Source organism: Cupressus sempervirens, chromosome 8 (assembly GCF_028749045.1).
Source record: "Cupressus sempervirens isolate cs-2001-9-10 chromosome 8, ASM2874904v1, whole genome shotgun sequence".
NCBI lineage: Eukaryota > Viridiplantae > Streptophyta > Pinopsida > Cupressales > Cupressaceae > Cupressus > Cupressus sempervirens.
Window position 1 is genome coordinate 223,107,423 of NC_143125.1, and position 11,852 is coordinate 223,119,274.

At 32.7% G+C, this 11,852-nt stretch overlaps 1 pseudogene; it reads right to left on the reverse strand.

Annotated features, from left to right (window-relative positions):
- LOC149542296 (uncharacterized) overlaps positions 1-3,443 on the reverse strand; it is a 177,826-nt pseudogene extending 174,383 nt beyond the window's left edge.
- Between the last annotated feature and the right edge of the window lie 8,409 nt (positions 3,444-11,852).

Here is an 11,852-nt window from a genome sequence, read left to right on the forward strand (position 1 = left end):
AGAGAAAGTACTCTAACGCCATCAGGATATAATGCTTTCAAGACTAATAAATGATATGCAACTGTATCTATTTGGAATGAATTACCCAAACAACACAAGCGATCAGTCAGACAAGAAGTTCTACGAGTGTGATCTCTATCAAATTTTAATATAAGCTCTATCTCATGAAACTCTAGAGGGACGAGGTCACCTGGCCCCACCCATACCAAATTCCACTCTTCATAGTTTTGAAGTATATATTTTTGCACACTATCTTGCAGTTGCCCTCATGCATTCTAAATCATAACTCTCAGTTGATCAATAAGGACAGTGCCACATCGTCTTGAGTCTATGGAATTTTTTTTCATCGTCTAATCCCATGAAGACCAATACTTTTTTATTTGTGGAAGTGCTTCTTGAATAGTCATGGGGGGAGAGGTTCTACTTTAAATCTCTCTTCTATTGGAAGGTTATGCACATACCCTCTTGCTCTTCTGGAAGCTGAAAAGAACATTGAGTCCACCAACTCTGGTTCAACACTATTAAATTGTTCGAATATTGTCTTGCAAATATCCTTCGATGCAAAAGCATCATTCTCATAGTAGAAGAAAGGTGGCCCTTGCATGAACACATTGATTTCCTTTGAACGCTGGCCAATAGGTTTCCAAGGAACTCCAAAACCAATTAGTTCCTTGGGACACAAATTAGGAATTGCATCACATACTTCAAACATTGCTTGCTTGTCTTGCATAACCTCTATGTATTTTTTATACTTCAACACTTTCATTATCTATGTTACAATTTTGAACTTACACAATTTCATTATCTATGTTAAAATTCTTAAATATCAACTTTTTTTCAAACTATTGAATTTCATCTTGAATTAAATGTATTTTTAATTGTATGATCATAAGTTCTTAATTATCAAATTTACTTTATTAAAAAATTATATAATTTAATAATTTAAATTAATTGTACCATGGATGAATTTAATAATTTAAATTCATTTATCAACTTGTACACATATACATGTCTCAAGAATAAACATCTACAGATCTAATATATCTCTATGTATTTGAAATGTAAACTATAAATCTCGAATAAATATACGTATGTAGCAAAATATAAAAAGTCATATATACGTACATGTGATGGTATCTAACACTAAAATACTCAATAATCAAATAAATAGTGAAAGTACATTGATGTCATCAAGGAACTAAAATACACGTGTACATGTAAACTGGACCTCCAATATATATGCATCAAAAAATATATAAATCTGATCTACTACTAGAAGAACCCCTCAAGACACATACAAACAGAATGACCCTCTGATCGAGTCTCTTGTACATCCTCTCGCCGAGGTGCATCAACCAAGCCCTACAAATATATATACATATATACATACATGTGTTAGAGTTCTATCTTTAAAACATATATATACATACATGCATCATGTACATATACATTCAAATTAAATACAAATTTGCATATATATAGATATATATCTAGTTTTCAAAATATTTAAATAACTTTAAACAAACTATTTAAAACTCAAGTACCTGAGCACTACCAGGTGCCTCAATAGAATCATCTCTCTCATGTATATGATGCCTTGAACCAATAGTATGTGTAACCATGTGCTTAGCAACCTGTGCCTACATGATTTATTACGAGTTAAAGATTAAATTAAATATCTACATATATATCTAAACTAAAATTTTCAATAAATGAACATATTTTTTAATTTTATATATATTTAAAATTAAAAATAAATTATATATGGACCTGGGTCTCCAGAGGTGGAGGATGATCAACAAACTCCATCATATCATCTACTGATGCACCTGAGCCAGAAACTCCATGTCCAACTGCTAGTAAATCTGAGTGAAGTGGACTGTGTAAGTAGTTGGGTACATCTAGTGTAGAATCAGTGCTACCAGGTCCGAATAACAGGTCCATGTATGATGAAAGACCCAGGGTCGAACTAATATCAATCTCAGATAGGCCTTGCAACTACTCACCAAAATCATCAAGGCCCTTAGCTGTTATATGGACATCTCAAACTCGTATGCTCGAGTCATCTATAGAGTGTTGTGAGTCTAGTGTCGAATGTTGTGAGCTACACACAAGTGTATCATTTGTCACTGGTGTGGCAACCTGTGTCTATGGAACTATGTCGGGGCTCTGATGCTATCTAACAACATCCATCACCACGTGTATTAGAATCCTCTGTGTATCAAAAATATAACTAATAAAGTGCAACATATCCTCCAAAAAATATAGTGCCATATCCATATGTGTCTGTTGTCCTGAAAGACCATGAATATCACCTGGCAGTGGTAGCCTAGTACCTCTATATGCATCATCAGAGGAGGCACCTAAAGTGCTACTAGATGCTTGTGAAGATGGTCGACCAAGTGGATGAGCACGTCGACTATGAAGATAATGACCAATAGAATTTGATGTGATACTAACTGCCATAGATGCAATGTGCCCAATAGTGTCAATTGCTTCCCTTTGGGAAGCAATGATGACTCTATCTGCAATAGGTGCATGTGTAGGAATCATAGGAGGCATCCTCGATCCAAAAATCTGTATAAGATCTGCAGGTGGTAGATGATCTACACTACGATACTATCACAATATGTGATTTGACCATGCCCCTATCCGTAATAATCAAGAATATCCAAGTAGTTGACGTTGAGCCCTATACAAAACTCAGCGTACAACTGTTGTGCAAAATAAAGGGGTATTTGGTCGTTATTAGGATAACGACCATATGCAGCTAAAAATCATGGATAGATCATGCTAGCAATAATAGGGTCTCTACATTGTGTGACTCTGTGGCCTCTCACCCTACCCTATGTCCCCTCATAAGCTGAAAATAGCTCTCTCTGAATGACATCTTTGGGGGCTACCCTCTTGACGTCATCGAATGATGCATCTCCTAAAACCTGATCCCTAAGCTCCCTAGATATGGAAGCTAATATGGCAAGAGTAAATGAATGGTGACCTCTAAACCTAGCTGTCAAATCCTATAAACTCCTACATATCATAATACATATGTCTCTATAAAGACCATCATTAGAGGTCAATATAGAGTGTTGTAGTCTAGCAACCTCATGCTTTGAAAATGCAAATAATGCATTGATATCGATGCGTGGAGGTGGTACAGTAAGACCTCCGGTAGGAGTTGTAGGTGCAACCTAACCTGGAACATGAGTCACACCAAGAGCTAGAACATGAGCTGCATGATGAGCCCTACATCGAGGTACACAAGGAGCCCCACTAGAAGCTATAGCACGAGCCCCACCATGAGCTGCACGAGGAGCCATATCGAGAACTACATCAGGTGCTGCAATAAGAATCGCATCAACCTGTGCCATAGTAGGAGCTGCAGTAGGAACTACATCAGGTGTCGCACTAGAGGCTACATCAAGCATATTGTGTGAAGCCATATCTGTAAAAATTTATGAAGAGCTAAATTGCCTGTTGTACATACTTTTTTATTTTTAACATTAAAAATTATACACATGTAATTAAACATACATCACACATCATGGACCTAGATAATCTGTAACACATCAAGACCTAGATTAATTTGCATATAAGTATAAGATAACTTTCAAGTTGAGAGTTTGGTTATGGTTAGAGTTAATTTGTTATTCTAAGATTTTATTATATTTTGGGGGGTATTATTAGAGAATTCAATTAAAGGGTACCTAATAAATTATTTATATTACTCTTAAATGATAATGTTTCGAGGTTTGAAATTCTTGATTGATATTATTAGCAGAGTGAACTTCACTAGACTCATAGGTGGCTCTCATCTATTGGGAGGGTTACCTTGCTCAAGACTGTGATTTAGGCTCTTCCTATTTATAGGTGTTTAGTGCAAACACCTCCCGTGGGAGTTTTGAAAGATTTTGATGCTTTGTCACGACAATTACTTTGGTCAGGCAATCTCCAATCCTCTAAATGGAGCTTAGTCAACTGGGACACAGTTTGTTTGCCTAAGTTTTCTGGGGTTCTAGGCCTTAAATGTATGGCTCTCAGTGTCAAAGCTCTTGCTGCAAAGTTATACTGGAGATGGTGCAAGAATCAAGATCAGGATTGGGCCAAGATTTTGACCCATAAGTATTTCTCAGGAGTGGAGGTCCAGGATATTCCTAGACTTGAGCTTGATGGTAAGGGGTCCTTTATTTGGGACACCCTTAAAAGGGGTAATCCTCTTTATCAAGGATGGCCTTTTCTGGATCTTTAATGAGGGGTCAAGTGTGTTATTCTGGCAAGACTCTTGGGATGGCCACCATCCTATTCTCTCCAATTTTCCCCACCTTTTGCCTCTATTTTAGGTTTTTTCTTCTGCAGGTTGGACCACAATAGCTTACTTCAAGACTGTTCAGAGGTGTGGATTGATGGAGGTGGCTAGTTGGAAGGATCCATAGATTTGGCCCACGGGGGGCTCCTCAGAGATTTGGGCTGAACTGGCACATCTTCTCTCTACTAGGCTTTGTAGCTCTTCTAAAGACAAAGACATCCTGGCTTGGGGTTCTTTCCCAAAAGGTAAGTTCAATGTGGCCCAGGGATATGCTAGACTGGATAGCCAATGTAATGTAGTTTAGGTGGTTCCTTGGTGGAGGAAGGTCTGGAATAAATTTTCTTGGCCAAAATGTAATTTTTTTCTATGGTTGGTTGTGCAAAATAAGTGTCTTACTTGGGATAATCTCCAGCGAAGAGGGTTTTAGGGACCCTCTTTCTATCCCCTATGTATGTTAGATGGGGAAGATGTTTCTCATGTTTTCTTCTTATGTCTTCTCTCTAGAGAGATCTAGCATAAGTGGTGGAGGCATGGTGCCATAGCTGTATTCATGTCGAATCTCTTATTGAATTTTGGGATAGCCTTGGCAGACCCCCTACGAAAACTTAATTCCTTCAGGTGGCTTAGGCTATTGGACCTTCTTTCATTTTGTGGAATCTTTGGTTGGAGCATAACCATCGGATCTTCTTTAATTCCAACTTGGGAGCCACTAAACTAGGGTAGTTGATCCTAACCAGGCTTCAAGAGACTATCTCTGCTAAATATGATATGTCAGAGCCAGTGGATCCTGGTGATTCTCGTATTGTCAAGAATTTAGGATTAGTGGATAAAGGATTTGGAACTAGTAGCAGTAAGAGATATCAGCTATGAAAGAGGAAGGTTTGTAGAGTGGGGAGATGGAGTCTTCCTCCTGATGCAGTCCTAAAGATTAACATTGATGGCTCCTCCCATGGGAATCCTGGACTAGCTGGAGTGGGGGGGATTGGGAGAGATGCAGATGGCAATGTTATTTTCATATTCTCTATTCACAAAGGAGTTCAATCCAATAACGTGATGGAGGCTTTGGCCATTAAGGTGGCTATGGAGTGGGCTTGTTCTCTTGGTTGGAGGAGGATGGTGTGTGAGTCTGACTCTCAGATTGTTGTGGATATGATAAATAATCGGAGAGTGGATGAATCTAGATGGAAAATTTCCTCTATTATCATTTATAATATTGGGTTTAGAAATTAAATTTTAAGGTCAAGGTTAGGGTTAGGGTTTGGATAATGGTTAGGGTTAGGGTTTGGTTAAGTTAGGGTTAGGGTTTGGATGTACATGTATGTTATATTCATACAGGTAGAAATGCAAATTAATCTACATTCTTATATATGTATAATTTAGGATCTCCCCTTAAGACATGTCATTGAATTATATAGTTAATTATATATTTCTAATTATTAAGACATTAAAAATAATAACATCTGTACATTTAAACATGAATATTGAAAACATATGTATGTACATCTATATCTACCACAAGAACATATTTACATGTACATTTATGAAATAAAATATACATTTTAATCTACATTCTTATGTATAATTTAGGATCTCCCCTTAAGACATGTGTTATTAAATATAGTTAATTACACTTAGTTATAAGATAAATTAAGATCAATAGTTAACATATACATAAATTATACATATAAAAATGTGAATTTATTAAAAATATGTATATACATCTACTTTTAACCATGAACAAATATACATGTACATCTATGTTCAAAATAAAAAATTATACATTTTAATCTATATTTTTACATGTACAATTCAGGATCTAGACCCTTAAGATATGTCATTTAATTAAACTTCTAAGATTAAGACATTAAAGTGAATTTGACATATTTACATTTAACATTAACATATATATATATATATATATATATATATATATATATATATATATATATATATATATATATATATATATATATATATATATATATATATATATATATATATATATATATATATATATATATATATATATATATATATATTTTTTTTTTTTTTTTATTATTATTATTTTTTTTTTAAATTTGATTTCTAAAATTTTCTAATGTTTTTCTAATTTTTTTAAAAATATTTTTTCTAATGTTTTTCTAAATTTATTTTCAAAATATTTGAAAACTATAAATTTTCTAATATTTTTCTAATTTTTTTAAAAATTTGTTTTCTAAAATTTATATTATCATAAATTTTCTAACATTTTTCTAATGTTTTTTCTAAATTTGTTTTTTAAAATTTATATTCAATTATAAATTTTCTAATGTTTTTGTAATGTTTTTTCTAAGTTTATTTTCTAAATTTTATATTAAATTCAAAAATTTCTAATATTTTTGCAATTTAAAAAATAAAATTATTTTCTAAATTTTATATTAAATTATAAATTTTCTAATATTTTTTCTAATTTTTTTAATGTTATTTTTTAATATTTTTAAAAATTTTTATATTAAATTATAAATTCTGTAATATTTTTGTAATTTTTTTTCTAAATTTTGTAATGTTTTTGCAATATTTTTTTCTAAATTTTCAAATTTTTTAAAATATTTTTTTAAAATATTCTAATTTTTAACTATTTGTTTTCTAAATTTTATATTAAATTATAAATTTTCTAATGTTTTTCTAATATTTTTTTATTAATTTTATATTAAATTATAAATTCTCTAATGTTTTCGTAATGTTTTTTTGTAAATTTGTTTTCTAATGTTTTTCGTAAATTTTATATTATATATTTTTTACTATTTTTTCTAATGTTTTATAATGTTTTATATATAATATTTTTCTGTTTTCTAAATTAATATAAATAAACAATAAAAATATTAAATTAACATTTAGATATGTTTTAGAAACTATTAAAAGCGTAAATAACATTCAAATATGTTTTCAAAACTATTAAAAACGTAAATAACATTCAAATATGTTTTAAAAACACAAAAAAAATGCATTGAAAACATTAAAATCTATTTTGATAATATAAAAAAATACTTCAAAAATGTTGAAAAAATTAAATTAATATTATTTTGACATACCTGATAATGAAAATGAGAACGAAAACGAGAGGATGACGTGGACGGAAGTTGCTCAAGCCACACGTTCGCTCGAACCCTCAATCAACAGTGCTCGCCATAAAAATGAATTTTGGAAAGTGAAAAAGACATTTTAAGGTGCCAAAATTTTGGTCAATGTATGTTCGCGTGAACCTGTATGTAGCGCATGTTCACACGAACATGTCTTGTTATGTTCGCGCGAACATGCGCAATGTAGAGGTTCGCGCAAATGTATGAGAAATTGAGATGCAAAAATTTGCCATTTTTTTCAAGTTTCTTCGTCCCACTAAAGTGGAACCCATTATTGTGGGTTCACCCACTTTGGAATGTATGATGAAGCCATGGGTAGGATTGAACTTGAAATAAAGCTCCCTTAGGTCATCAATAAAGGAAAGAGAGGGATAACAAAGCTGAAATCAAGTGCACCTCTCTTGTTAACCAAGGGAAAAGGTGAGGATGTGGATGAAGTAGAGGAGGAAAAAGAATCAAAGAAGGAAGAACCTTTGAAGAAAAAGGGCAAGGTGATCATCACCAAGTTAACAAACTCATCCACTATAGTCTTCACAAGGAGGTCATGAAAGAAAGCTAGAAAGGAAGGATGTGACATTATATTCAGCAGACCTCTGCCCACCTCCTAGGACATGTTAAAGCTAATGGAAGAAGTAGGGATAACAAATTTTAAAATGTTGAAATATGATATTAGGAAAATATAAGAACAGAAGCCAGTTGAAGACTTGCTGATGAATGAAATGGGTAAGTTGAAATACTCACTAGATTAGATCACTTCTCAAGCTCCTAGTGAATTATTAGAAAAGATAAAGCCAAGATGGGATTTTTCTATGCAAACAGTCAAAGACATATATGCACAAACCCTGAGGTAGTTATTACAAAGCATGTCAGATGCTGAGGTGAACAGTCATTAAAGAAAAATGAAGAAAAATTAACTCTAAAGTTTAATACTTGTCTAGTTTTCATCAAGGACATTGATCATTTTGTTAGGAATGCAACAAATATTTGGAAAAGTGTCTATCATCTTCACAAACTAGGTGAATTTCTAGTTGAAATTAAGGATGATGATGATGAAGAAGAGAATGTTGAAGAAGTAACTCACTTTGACAATGAAGAAGATGAAGAGGCTCAAGAACAAGAGGCTACCAAGGAAGAAAAGAAAAATAATGAGGAGACTAACCCAGTCAAGATAGCTACAATAGTCATTGCCTCTCTTCCTCACTCCCCAAGCAATTCATTGACCATATCAAGTATGGAGACAGCTTCAACAAGTTTGATTGTGACCACTACTGATATATCAAATGTCCAATCACTCTTTACCTTTACTTAGCTCAGAACACCATTGACAAAAGTAACTTATACTTCATCTACCAAGCTACAAACTCCTTCTTCATCAACTGAGTTGGCATCATCAACTATGGATATAGTGGCTACTTCAGTTTTGAGTATATCAATGGTAAGCACACAAGTGTTGACTACTTCAGTTTTGGGTACTACAATTTTGACTTCATCAATTTTGGATACTTCAAGTATTTCTATATGTATTCCATCAATTAGTATAGTATCAGTTTTTACTGTAGTCCTAGTATGTCTACTATTTTTTCAATTTCGGATACAAAAGTGATAACTACAAGGAAAGTTGAGCCTAAGGTTCAACCTAGCAAAAATTTTTGGGGAAAGGAAAGGAGATAGAGGAAGACATCAATTTAGATGAGCAAATAATAATCCTAAATTGGGATATTTACAAGCTTACTCCAAACCAAATGCAAACATTTGGTGAACTCCTCTAGAAAAATGCTAAACAAAAAAGACTAAGAGAGGAGAGATAAAGAATATTAGATAATTGAAGATGTCAAGAACATTCTAACAGAGGCAATTAGAATTGAGATTGATTCTTCTCAACATATTTTGTATTAGCTAGCAAAAGCAGTCTAAAAATTCAATGAAGACATCGATGGACAAGATAAGCTAGTGGAAAAAGCTCAAAAGAAATTTAATAATAAAGTGTTGAAGGACATTGTTCAATAGATTTCCATTCATCATGTAGAGCTTTCTACAATTTTGGTCAATCTTGAAACATCTTTTTCAAATGTGTTATCACTTTTTGGGTAACTATGTGATGCCTCTGAATTTACAAAGGAAATAAAGAACAAATTGTCCTAAATAGATATAGATCTAAGGGCTAGTGCTTAGTAGTTGCAACTTGACCCTAATTTAAGCTCTGCACATTTCAAGAAAATCAAATTTTTGTCACACATGCAAGCTGAATTTCTAAGAGAAGAAGCAAGGATCTAAATCAACATTGATTAACATACAAAGTATGATACTTCCAAACATGGATGCAATGAAAAAACATATTATATATTCAAAAACTATAATCCATGATAGTAACTTCTCTATTGCAGACCATATGATTGAACTATCAACAGAGGTACAAATTACACTTCATAGATGCAAAATCCTGCAAGAAAATTGGGATAAAAACTTGGCAATCATTCTCAAGGTATGTTCTAAATTCTTATCCCATTTTGGTGTCTCTATGTAAATAAGTTAGAATAAATATTTGGCATTACTGTAAAAAAGGGGGAGATACACATAGTATGAGGAGAAATATGCTATGGGGGGAAATTTTTAATAAGTGTGAAATGATCAATAAGACATGTTGTATATAGAAAAAGATGTATAGTATAATATATATACCTTACATAATCACTTTTTAAAAAATCTCAAAAATAATAGTATACTCTACTAAGCTAGTATTACATGGTGATGAAAAGTATTCAATTTGGGCTAATAAGTGTGTTTGTCACTAATGCCAAAGGGGGAGATTATTAACATATCAGTCAAGCTTGTTATTAGTGACACAAACTTATTCAAATTGTATATAGCTACCAAGTGCATTGTTTAGTTCTCAATGTTTACCATGTAATTGAGTTGTCATCGAGTTCTACAATTGCTATTGAGTCCTTTAGACAAATCTTAGTGATTAGTGAGTAGATTCAGTCAGCATAAAGTCTAGCAGTTTAAACCATGCATTTCAATATATGCCAAGTTTATCAGTAGTTATTGAGCATTGCAATATTTATCGAGTTTGTAGTTCATGTGATGTGAAGCCAGTGTTACCTGAGCTACTCTATTCTTATCAAGTGATGTAGTGTTTTTTGAGTTGCATAATATCTACTGAGTCACTAGTGTAGACTGAGTTCAAGACTACTTGAAACTGATTAGTATGGACTGAGCATCTATGTCTACCAAGTGCATGACAATGTCAAGCATTATTAGTGGATGTCGAGTATCAAAACCTCACTAAGTCAATCTTTAGAACCTATGTATCTTCATGTGGGCCGACTTTGTAATATTTATGTTAACTTCTATCATGGTTAACATTGTAATTGTATAATTTGGATTGGTATACCTATGTAATGTATTGTACCATATCAATGTGAATGTGAATATGGATATGAAAGTTTAAGTTATGAATGTAGCAAAAAAATAGTGAATTATAAAGGCCATAACAACATAAGGAGCAACAAAGACATATCTATCACTGAAAGGTGATCAATACACATAGGAATCTTTTTTAGCAAACCTAGTTGCAAATTAGAGATCTACTACTACTTCATCCTAACAAGTGAACTAGTCAAAATCCTTTTACAAGATAGACCTAACAGTCTTTCATGAATCCCTTTACCAAGTGCATACTTCATTGTATATTTGTAAATCTTCTTATAAGGTGGATCTAGCAATCTTAATTGCTCCTAACAGGGTAGATCCTCAGAAGTGATCAATGTAAGTATTAGCAGGCCAACTTTATGTTGCAATACTAAAGTTTGTGGGTATCATCCCCACCCTAATTTTACTTTCTATTTGGAAGGTTTCTAGGTCACCAAATCTTCAAAGCTTTCATGTTTTTAGTCTCTCATGCATGCAATTAGATCAGATGTGATGAATTAAGTGCTAAATAGAATTATTGGGTTAAGAATTAAATTTGTCAAATTTTAGAAGTTACTAATTCACCCCTCCCCTCTCAATAGCTTAGCATAGTCTTGAATATTTCAACACTATCACTTTGATAGAATCAGATATCAAGCACCCCAGACATAAAATCAATGGAAAATTAAAAAAGAATAAATTCTCTTATGGCAAAAAAAACTTTATGGTGGTTTCAAAGACAAAAATAGTAACAAATAAAGACACATCCAAGGGTAAAAACCTTTTTGAAGTTCTTGAGGATGAGGTACTTGGTAGTATACCAAGTTACTTCTACAATAGATCACCAGTGTTGATAGAGCCTACATGACCTATAAGCCTAGGAATGGAAGAGACTCCTAATATCATGCATATATCTTAGTCCTTGTTAGCTACAAAAAAATAGTAGTTTACTAAATTCTTCCAAGAGAAAAAGATCTAATTTTGTTGGACCTATGAAGATATGCCAAGGCTTGACA